Genomic DNA, 12036 nt, shown 5'->3' with positions numbered 1-12036 from the left:
AGATCGTCTTTGTGACAAGAAAATGACCAACACTGTCAAAGAATAAGAGGGATAAAAACTAAATAAACGCAGTTTATTCCATCACAAATTTTGTTTAAGTCAGAATTTGTCACCTGCTTTTATTGGATTTTAAAATCGAGTCTTACTTTTTTACAGAGTTTGTTCTATCAGTCATAGAGATATTATTTAACTACAGATTGTGTTACCTGCCTTATAGGTACTGGACATCTGTGAAAAAGAGCTGCATAGCTCATCGGATTCCTCCAGGATAAATAAATATTCAGATTATGTTATCCCAATATTTATGTTTTACCCACCCTGCATTGTGATAGTTGCGGAGCCCGAAATGTTAGGACGACATCTTAAGAGTACAGTATTCATATGTATTATTATATTCTTGAGGCTTTCGGTAAAGTCACGTAGATAGGTCCAAAGAAAACAAACAAAAAAATAACAAAAAACCACGACGTCTCGATCGCAACACAAGTGGTAGTCGTGGGGACTCAATCACAACACAAGCGGTCGTCCTAGAGACGACCGCTTGTGTTGCGATCGAGACGTCGTGGTCTTTTATTATTTTTTGTTGTTTTCTTTGGACCTATCTACGTGGCTTTACCGAAAGACCCAAGAATATGAATTCCTGTAGTCACGAAAGTTTAAAGTCAAATTTGTAGTATATATCTATCTTCTGAAATCATGCGAAGCGATTCAAAAGAGTGACATTTCAAACGCGCCCTGTGAACTCAACTGAGTGGGGTTTATATTCTTAGTTTTTTCGGTAAAGTCACGTTGAAGAGAAACAACAAAATAACAAAATATATATAAAACAATAAAAAATTCTCACGACGTTTCGACCATAACTCAAACGGTCATCATCAGGTGTGTCGGTTTGCATAAATTTATTTTGAAAACGGCATATTCATTTATATATATAAAAAATAACGTTTGCGTCACGCGCAACGATTGGCTGTTTGCCAGGACTAGTCCATCTATTTTTTGAAAAGAGGAGGGCGGAGACGAAATTTGTTTTTATGTATGCTGTCTGAAAGCCACTGTAAGCGTGAACAATCAATCAAGAACTGAAATGATTTATTCTATCTTAGCAATCATTGGAAAGATTTGATAAATCATTTCAGTTCTTGATTGATTGTTCACGCTTACAGTGGTATGCAGCTCTTTGGCTTCCCTCTTACAGCTCTTTGGCTGACCCCTTGCGGGCAGACGACAATCTTAAACGTAACTTAATACACAGACAATTAATTAGCAATGTATTAAATACGACAGGGAATTGGTCACTATAGATTGTCTTGGTGACAACAAAATGTACAGTGTTAAAAATAACTCAGGGGGACAAGCGCTAAATAGACGCAGTTTATTCCATCACATATTTTGTTTAAGTCAGAATTTGTAAACTGTTGTTTTGTGTACAAGTAGCTCTGCGTGTGATGTGGCTCTCGAATTATTTTGGTCAAAGACAAAAACATAAAGAATGGCCTCTTCTTCTTTGAAAAGTTGTTGACCCCTGGTCGAATCCAAGTGGCCTTACTGGGCAAAAAGTACGTCAATCCATCTCTTTGAAAACGAAAATGCAGATCATAACGAGGGTAGAGGTGGGAGAGATGACATTGAAGTGGTGCGTTCGTTAGGGTTCGTGCAGTCCACCTTAAAGATAATTTAAAACCAAGCAGACAAAGTAAAGGCGACTGTGCGGCCATGTTATCCTATTGTACCGCCTTCTCTGAAGTCTTGGAACGCATCCCAATACGTCCTTTGCTATATCTACCTCTGGTAACAAAGTTTCTTATAACGAAGTGACGTCATGGAACGAATTTTCTTTATTAACCGAGGTATTGCTCTATGTTAATTATTATTTTACGTTTTCTAAGCCGCACCAGTTTCAACAAAGGGCTTCAGAGTGCTGTACATAAAAATATATCTTTAGTTTATTTACCACATCATAGGAAATAATTAGTTTTTACTACTCGGTGGTCTTGTATAGTCGGGTTTCAGGCAGAGCGTTCCAAATCTGAGGGCCAAGGACCAAAAAAAAACTCCAAGAGTTTTTGCCGAAAGCGTGGCTGTGTGAGGAGGTCAAACTCATATTGAGGCAGTTCTTGAAAGAGTGCTTTGTGATTATTCTTTGGGTCTTTTGGTAAAGTCATGTAGATATGTTCAAAGAAAATAACAAAAAATCGACAACGTTTTGATCGTAACACAAGCAACCTTCATCAGAATGCGAAACGTCATATATATTTTGTTATTTTCTTTGAACCTATCTACGTGACTTTACCGAAATACCCAAAGAATATGAATTCCTGCAGTCACGAAAGAGTTAAGTCAAGATTTAGTGCTTTGTGAATTAAGCACAATATTATTGGACTTTCCCACAAATTATATCCCAACACACGTGATACATGATGTCCAGCTATGCTTGACAGATTTTATGTCTTGAAACTCGTAAACAAATTAATATGCTTCCATTGTCAATGGATTTGCCGCTGCTTCTAGTAAGGTTGTGCGACAGCCTGCTATGTAGCAGTGACATAGAGAAGCAATGTGATATCCTAATGTTTGTGATATTATGGTTTTGTTGGGTTTGAAAAGTTAGCCTTACGTTTTTTTTTACCAATCATAGAGATTTTTATTTAACAATATTTCGCGTTCAACAGTTCGTGTTACCTGCCTCAAAGGTACTGGACATCTGTAAAAAAGAGCTTCATAGCTCATCGGATTCCTCCAGGATAAATACAAATTCAGATTGTGATGGTTGCGGAGGCCTAAAGGTTATGATGACATTAAGAGTATTCATATATACAGTGAAAGAGAGGTGTTATGCAAATATACACAATAGTGAAGATGGAAATATTTAGTTCTTAAATAGTTAAAACATCTGAAACATTAACGGCAAGAAACAGGCTAGCCGAAACTGAAGGAGCAGCAAACGAAAATTAAAGACCTCATCGCGTATGTTTTATATATTTAGACCAGCCCAAAATAAGTGGCAACCTCCCATTGAGTGCCATTGAGAAGCAACAGAGAAAAATCACGGGTGGTTGTGAGAGAAAAGACCATTTGGGCAGCCGAAGGGAAATAGCGACACTTGCCATCGGCTTGATGTCAATGGTGATCGGAGGCTTGGGGAGATGATGGGAGGCAATGTTTGATAACGAAATATATTAGGAGCAGCTGATGAGTAGAAAGCGTCTTCTCGTAGTTGGTATAAACTGTATTACACACTCACCATTGAGATGAACGTAAGAAAGATGATGCCAGAGATCAGCGCCATTGCTGTCACTTGGTTTGGTTGCATCGTTTCAAACTTGGTGTCAAAATGGTGGAGCACGAAGCCAGCGATGAATATCGCTGTTATGTAGCTTTGCTTTAGAGATACTTCACTGTCAAATAATGCAAATACGCCTTGTGGCCCATCAATATTTCTACAGAAGAAACCCCAGCTCGATCACCAGTGGCTAAAAATGTAAAACACTTAACTATTAAACACTGTTAATGTCTCTTAAAAGTACATGTAGACGAAGATGAATGTACCGTGCGAGTTTTTAGACTAACAACATCCAGCAATCTCTAAAAACTGCGACCGCAACTCCTTTGCAAATTCCTCATTCTGTGCGATTCATTGTCTATTCTAGATTTGAAGCTTTCGTGACTGCAAGGATCCATACTCTTTGGTTCTATTCGGTAAAGTCACGTAGGTAAAAAAAAAATCACGACGTTTCGGCCACAATACAAGTGGCCTTCATCAGGTGAAGGGACCGGACTGTCCAGAGGACAGAGAGTGGTCAAACTGGAAACACTGCAGGGTGATGATCCAGATGTCTTGTGATCACCATTTATTTATCGACTAAATCGTCATATTTTTGTCAGTAAGATGTATTTGAAGCAGAAATGAACATGCAAAGGAAACACATTGTAGGGGTCAATTAATTGGAGGGCCACAAAACATCTGAACCACCAGTAAATTACTGTATTTGGAGCAAGAATGTGAGCTGCATACCTTGCAGGTCTTGCATGACTTCCCTTAAAAAAATCAAACAGTATACATACATAACAAACAAAAAACTCAACATGTGCATCAATAACACTGTGGTCTTACAAGAAAATAGTGTCAATAAAATAGGTGACGTTTAGGGCAATGACTCTTCTTCAGAGCGGCCAGAGAGATGGAGGGGTTGAGAGCTGGAGACTGACAAATAATTATATTTGACAAATATTTTAACTTGGCATATGAATACTGAACAGGGGAACTCTCATCCACGGCGCTTTCACCCTCGACTCCGACGATCCATGCCCCCTTTCCTCTATTTTATCCGCGATTTATGAGTCATCACCCTCTCATCGGCAAACATCTTTCGTGACAAAACATGCGCAGAAATCAAAGCAAATGTGCGGGCGACACTTGCTTTTATAAGCAGACAAGTCGGACGAATACACGCACAGAAACAAGAAGAGACACCAACACGAAGACACACAAAGTCAGCGAGACACACAGACACAGAGCCAGAGAGACACGGAGACATATAGAAACACTTATAAAGTAAAGTCACGTAGAATGGAAACAAAGCGCTGTCGTCCCGACAGTTCTGTTCCTTCACCTGGAGAAGGCTACTTGTGTTGTGGCCGAAGCGTCGTGAGAATTGTATGTTATTATGTTTTATTTTTATTACTTTGTTTCCATTCTACGTGACTTTACCGAAAGAACCAAGAAGATGAATCCCTGCAGTCACAAAAGCTTTAAATCGAAACTTATAAAGTACTATACAGTGTTAGTATTATTATTATTATTCCGGTATTGCTACAGCTGGATGATGCCATGGTGTATTGGTTACAGCACTTGTAATCCAGCGGTCACTGGTTCGATCTCCTGGGCACGACAGGTGAGACAATGGGCAAGTTTCTTAGATCCCCCCACCTGTCATCCCAGCAGTGTAAATGGGTACACCACAGTTAGTCTGTAAGGCAGGTCCTGTGGGAATCATAAATCGTGGGTACTCCCACCTTTTCCAATAACACATGTCCAACGTGGAAGATTAGACCAAATGCCTTCTAAAGGGGCTCTTCCAGCAGCAGTAGGACGCGCAAGAAATTGCAGTGCTGCTCCTTTACCTTTTATTCTGACACGGCTACGATAAAGGCCGCACTACTGTAGTGATGTCACGAGCCGATTATGATAATAAAATTAGAAATTTACTAGAGGAAAGTACCTACATTAAAATTAAACGAGATCCAACTAATACTTTAGAACGTAAGACCACTGCAATAATTGCAAATTCATTAATCCCTAAAAATGAGCAATACCTAATTAAGCCAAGGGCCTCAAAACCACCTAGACTCTATGGGCTACCAAAGATTCATAAAATCGGCATCCCATTACGACCCATAGTCAGTACAATTGGCTCTGCCACATATCAATTAGCAAAATATATAACCAAACAAATACAGCCCTACATCGGTAAGACATCTTCATTCATAAAAAATTCAGAACATCTTGTGAATGTGATTAAAGATATTGAACTTACTCCTGATGATATTCTGGTAAGTTTTGATGTGATTTCTCTATTCACTAAGGTTCCAGTGGACGATTCGCTTAAATTACTTGATACACTAGTAAAGAATACCGGTTTACAAAAAGATATTCCGAAACTTGCTGGCCATTGTTTAAATAACACTTACTTCTTATGGAGAGGGGATTTCTTTAAACAAAAGGAAGGAGCAGCAATGGGTTCTCCTTTATCCCCTGCTATAGCAAATTTGTACATGGAAAACTTTGAAATAAGAGCACTTGCCTCGAGCACATTAAAACCATCCTTTTGGTTTAGGTATGTGGATGACACTTTGGTTGTCTGGCCACATGGTAAAGATACACTTAATGATTTTCTAAATCATCTCAATGCACAAAACCCGGCCATCCAGTTCACCATGGAAATGGAGGTGAATAACACACTCCCATTCCTAGATATTTTGCTTGGACATGGCCTAAACGGTAAAATAACACACAGCGTTTACAGAAAGCAAACGCACACTGATGCCTATCTGAATGCAGAATCACATCATCATCCAGCTCAAAAATCCTCTCTTATCAAGACGCTCGTACATCGGGCGAAAACAGTGTCAGATGGTGAGAGTCTAGTGAGAGAGATTAAACACGTTAAAGACGCACTACGACAGAATGGCTACAATAATGCTCAAATTAACAGAGCAATGAATGCCAAATCACGATCGCAAAGCAATACTACTGAAAGCGACCAGATTGTTAAAACAATAAAAATTCCATATATCTCAGGAGTAACTGACAAATTAGCCCGCGTTTTGCAAAAGCAAAACATTACAGTAAGATTTGGTACAGTACACAAAATTCAAAAACTAGTATCTTGCACTAAAGACGCATTACCTAAACTATCAACAGAAGGTGTATATCGGATTAATTGTTCATGTGGCAGCTGCTACATTGGGCAGACGGGACGTAACATCAGCGTAAGACTAAAAGAACATCAGAGAAATATTAAATTATCTCAAACACAACTGTCGGCAGTGGCAGAACATGCTTGTCAACAAGGACACTCAATTGATTTTGACAATGTCGCAGTGGTGTGTAAAACTAATTATTACTGGCAAAGACTAATTAGAGAATCCATTGAAATTGAGAGGAACAAGAATAACTTTAATCGCTCTGACAGCTACTGGCTTAGTGCGGCCTGGAAGCGTATTATTAAATAATACACATTACATTTTGATTTAAAGAATTACTAATCTACAACTCATTACTAATCATAACCAATGACTGATTACTAATCGATTATATAATTACATTACCCCCCCCCTCCGCCTCTAATCACTGCACCTGATGAGTTAAGTGATGACGTCACCCTGCTGCTCTATATAAAACCGGGAGCAAGCGAGGGCTTTACCATTCTGGCGAATTGCCCGATAATGCTGGAAGTATTTACCAGCGAAACGTCGTACTCAAACTGTAAATGTGGATTAACTCTTCAACACACCGGTGGGCTGAAGTAGTGAATTATTTGTCTTTTGTCAACGTGACACTTTTTTTGCTGATTGGCCGTGTCGGGTGGTGGAGGGTTACGACACATTTATAAATAAACGCGATCTAACCCAAAAACCTTTATTATGAATACGAACGTCCTTGCAGAAATCTCTGATCATATTGAGCAGAAGCTATGGCTAGATGGAAATTGACAAATGTGTTCTCTTTGGTCGTGGATTTGCAAATTACATGAAAAGTAGCCACCGTGCATTGTGTGATCCTCATAATTTGGTCAAAATGTATTTATTTTTACATGAACATTTCTGTTTAAATATCATTGAGAGTGAGCATCATCTACGTAACCTGCTTTTTGGACTAAGTTGTGTCTGATAGTCTTCGTGCTGTTACTACAGCCTGCACGAAGTAGTTGGTATAACTTGACAATAATGAATGCAGCACGATAATATGCCCGTGAAATGTCATGGTTGATGTCCCACCTACAACTCTATCTGCCACACTAAAACTAAGTTCTCCACCCGCAATCAGTCTGTAAATTATGAAAAAAAACATCACAGAAAATTAGTGCGGGCTGGGAAACCATACGTTTCAAACAGCAACACAAAAACGTGTAAAAAAGTGCCCAGTTTTTGTGCTTTATGCAAAAAAACACCAGCACTTCCAGAAAATATGGGTTTTAGATGTGGTTCCCAGACGCAGACTTCGCAGCAGTAAGTATTGGTGCTATACTGTAGCGATGAGTCCTAATTAATACAAAACCTGTCTACAATTGTCAACCTCTCTATGTCAATTACTGAACTCAAATTATAATTAATTTTCATGGCGACCGAGAACAAGACAACCACAATGCAAATTATTTAAGAACAATTGATGTTATTTTGCATAATAAACAAATTTCTGAGTTTATTTTTTGCATGTATGTGTGTTGTTCCTCACCTGCAGTGGGGGGGAGAGTGAGCATGTGTGGGATTTATTAATTTTACACAAACACCCATACAGACCACACACACTCATGCAGACTGCACTCAAACACAAATATATACACACAATATTCACACCAGAGGTGCCAGTCATCACCAAGTACAATCTGCTCCAAATCCTGTAGCACATGAGCCCATTTCCTCTCTAGCCTGTGCAATGCCCATTTATCCGACTGTTTCTATCGAAATAGGAGTTGTTTGGACATGCAATGGCTGGTCACGCTAAATGACCGAGCCAGTACATCTTTTCCTCCAGAGGAGTTCACTAATAGGAAAATTATTCGAGAGTTCGTCATACAATCCAGTCTGGTTAAACACAGGGTTCATCGTCGACAGTCCAAAATTAATGTTGATAGCTGGTGCAGGTATCCATGTAAACGGGCCCACATTTTCAAAGCATGGGGAAGAGAGGGCATTGCACACACATCTTACTCATAAGGGTGTTGTTGTGAAAGGCAACACAAGGACACCTGAGGCACCATGGTAAAACAGAAGTGTAGGTAGCCTCGTGGATTTAGCTTGGGGAAAGAGAATGAATGCCATAGGATTGGGGGACTGAATTCCAGACTCGGTGGCAATTTACTGTTCATATATTTTTCCCTACATTATTGCATGGGTCACACGTGGTGGGTTGTCCCCTTGGCCATCGGTTTCCATAAAATTGTGTGGTTTTGCGTGCGACGCACCGCCAACCACCCTTCTACACAAAGCAGACATTGAGGGGATGTGTCACTTTTGGGGGGAGTATGGTGGAAACTGGTTGAGCTCATTGAGAGAGTTTTTGGTGGAGTGAGGGTGCTAATAGGCGAACTCAGTCAATGGAAAACACCTCATTGGGGAATGGCTGATTAACACTGTATTTGCACACTTTTCCAATCACACTTTTTCAATTAAAATCTATCCAGTTACATTTAAAACCTCGAAGCCAAAGTGACATGGATTGTTTTAATGTATTGTGCCTTTCAGATGTATTCAATAGTGTGCGTATTCAGTCTCAAATTATTCCCAATAGTATCATTCTCTTCTTCATTAAAGGCAATATGCAACCCATTTTTGACGAATATCGACCACTTTTATTTGAATATCCCGATGCACACGAGACAGTGGGTTGTGGAAGTGTGGATGCTCCACCCCTTTCATATGCAAATAATCGAATCATAGAGGATTGTTGGCAAAGGCGGCTACATAAGACCGCTGTTCGCGCAGTTCATCAGTACGTACACCATGGTAGTGCAGACGACAGCATTTCTGACAGCAGCCAAGGCTTAGAAGATTAACTGGCCTAGAATGCACAGGAACGTGCGGGAAAAGATTGGTGATGATTTTATTTGTTGACATGAGTAAGAAACATTCAGCCGTAAGTTGTTTTACAAGAATGACCCGTGGAGGAACTTGGTGGAATAAGAAAATAAATACAGCAGATGAACATTGCAACAGACGGAGTAGCAAACACATTCGAGGCAAACAACATTTAAGTCATGCACCATTCACGTAACACTGGCAGGAAATATGCATAAAATCCGAAGTACCAAGGCACACGAAATCCGTTGACCACTAGTGCAGGGATGGATGACATCAGAAATATAACCCCATATCAAGGTATTGCAAGAAAGTGTGGAAAACGGGAATCACTTAGTCAGGGTGATAGCTACAGGGAGACACACTGCAGTATAAACGAGTTGAAAGCAGTGTTTTGTGCAAACATGAGAATATGACACAGACACGCAGATTTATGAGCCAGTGTTTATTTATGGCAACCATCAATCCATCAGTTTGCGTATACAGAATCTTGCAGTGTCATAATGATTTATTTAATCCTCAATATTACGTTTAGGTATTTTTTTTATTATCTTACATTGTAAATTGTTTTAATAATCGTATATTCGTAAATACATTAGTGAATAGAATATTGTGCATCCTGCATATATTCGTGGTGCATTACAATTATCGAGGACAGAGCTCTCTGGATTAGTGTGCTATGGATTACAATTGCTTATAGGATATCTACCCCTGGAAGGTGGATACAGCACAATAATTAGCTCTGACCTTCTATCCATGATGGAAAACACTTTTAACTCTCATAAAGATGATCCACCTGAAGACACATGCCCAGCAACAACCGGTACCAATCGGCCCTCTATCACGTTCTTTCTGTTCATCCCTTAAAAACTCGGCTGGCCCTTGCACCACAATTCATTCGTACAGCACAAAACTACGATGAAAACCGATCATTTGCATTCATTTGTAAGGCGCCTTCCACTAATTTGTGAAATCGCCTTGTAAGATTAAGGTTAAGAAAAGGTCAAGAGAGGAGAGCTAAAATAGATCAAACAAACTTAAGAAAATGCATTTTTAGACGCGACTAAAAAGTATCCGCAATGTAGGTGAAACGAATTTCTAACGGGAGGGAATTCCACAACCGAGGCACAGACATTGCAAATGCCCGCTCACCCCAGGAACGCAGCCGGGATCGAGGGACACACAGGAGGGCAGAATCTGCAGATATTAACGACCTTGAGGGGGTGTACGGATAAATTAGCTCGTGATCATATGGTGGTGCCAGCCCATGCACGGCTTTAAACCTAGAAAGCACTTAAACTCTACTCGTTTCAAGACCGGTAGCCAGTGTAAATGATAAGAGAACTTGAGAAATGTGGTCACGTAATGGGGTGCGGGTGAGCACTCTCACTGCCGCATTCTGAACAATATCTAGTCTACCAATGACCTTATTTGAAACACCAACAAGCAAGGCATTGCAGTTATCGATTCGCGAGAGGACAAGTACGTGGACCAACCTCTCAGAATCAACCGATATAATGATGTTGTGCAGTCGAGAAATGTTTCTGAGGTGAAAAAACGAGGTTTTCACAACCTTATTAACATGAGCTTCGAAGGAAAGGGACATCAAATATCACCCCAAGATTATTAATCCCATGCTTCGGGCAGACGTTATGGCCAACAATAACTCGGCTGAAACGTCCCAGTTTACCTGCGATTTAAAGCAGACATGTATACAACTAATTATCGGAAGAATTTATTATGAGGTCTCTTACTTATAACACAAAATAAAAACCTCTTGTCAAGGCAACTTCACTCCAGCCATCAACGGTACCGACAGGGTCAACAAGTGGTCACAGAGTGGAAAGCTGTCACTGCTGCTCTCTAGTGGCAAAAGGCTGTATCACTTCATTTGACTGAAGTCAGGTCTAAAGAGACTGCTGTTTTCCTTAGAGGCTTGTGTTGCCTTCGAAACGTCGTGATTTATTTTATTGTATTTCTACCTATGTGACTTTACCGAAAGAACCGAAGAGTATAGATTCCTGCAGTCACGAAAACTTCAAATCAAGACGGCTGTTTATTTTTTTTCTGGGGTTGACTTCCCATGAAACGTTCTTCATATATATAAGTATAAATCACAGTCTGGTATCACATATTGCTCACTTGCCATATTAAAGTACGATCTTTTATATACAATTACAAAAATTACGATAGAGAATGGGCGTGATGACAGTTATCCAACTACTCAGCAAAAATGTGGAAATACAGTGCCATAAATCTATTGTGATTTGTGACTGTCTTATCCATAGAGTTAGACCAATTTGTCATTCTTACCTTCAAATTGGCAGTTTCATGTGGAAATACAGTGCCATAAATCTATTGTGATTTGTGACTGTCTTATCCATAGAGTTAGACCAATTTGTCATTCTTACCTTCAAATTGGCAGTTTCTGTTATCCGTCATTTTGCTGATTATAAGAGGGTGGGTGGACCAGCAGATGGGTACACAACCTTTCTATTATCTGTAAAATCCACATATATGTGGAAAAGGAATGGACTATGTCATAGGAAATTGACAGCCTAAATAAAAGTTCAATCGAATTAATAATGTGATGAAATTACAAAAGAACATTGTGCCATTCAGAAGTTGCAAATAGTAACCCTTCCTATGAAGCTAATTAACCTGGCTGGCAAAGCTCAACTTGTTCAGTGGAGTTACATTGGTATCTGTGATAAACAGTGAATTTGGAAAAAACAAGTC

The sequence above is a fragment of the Petromyzon marinus genome, chromosome 1 (assembly GCF_048934315.1).
Source record: "Petromyzon marinus isolate PM22_M1 ecotype Great Lakes invasive population chromosome 1, UKy_Petmar_22M1.pri1.0, whole genome shotgun sequence".
Lineage (NCBI taxonomy): Eukaryota > Metazoa > Chordata > Hyperoartia > Petromyzontiformes > Petromyzontidae > Petromyzon > Petromyzon marinus.
This window is presented reverse-complemented; position numbering follows the sequence as displayed.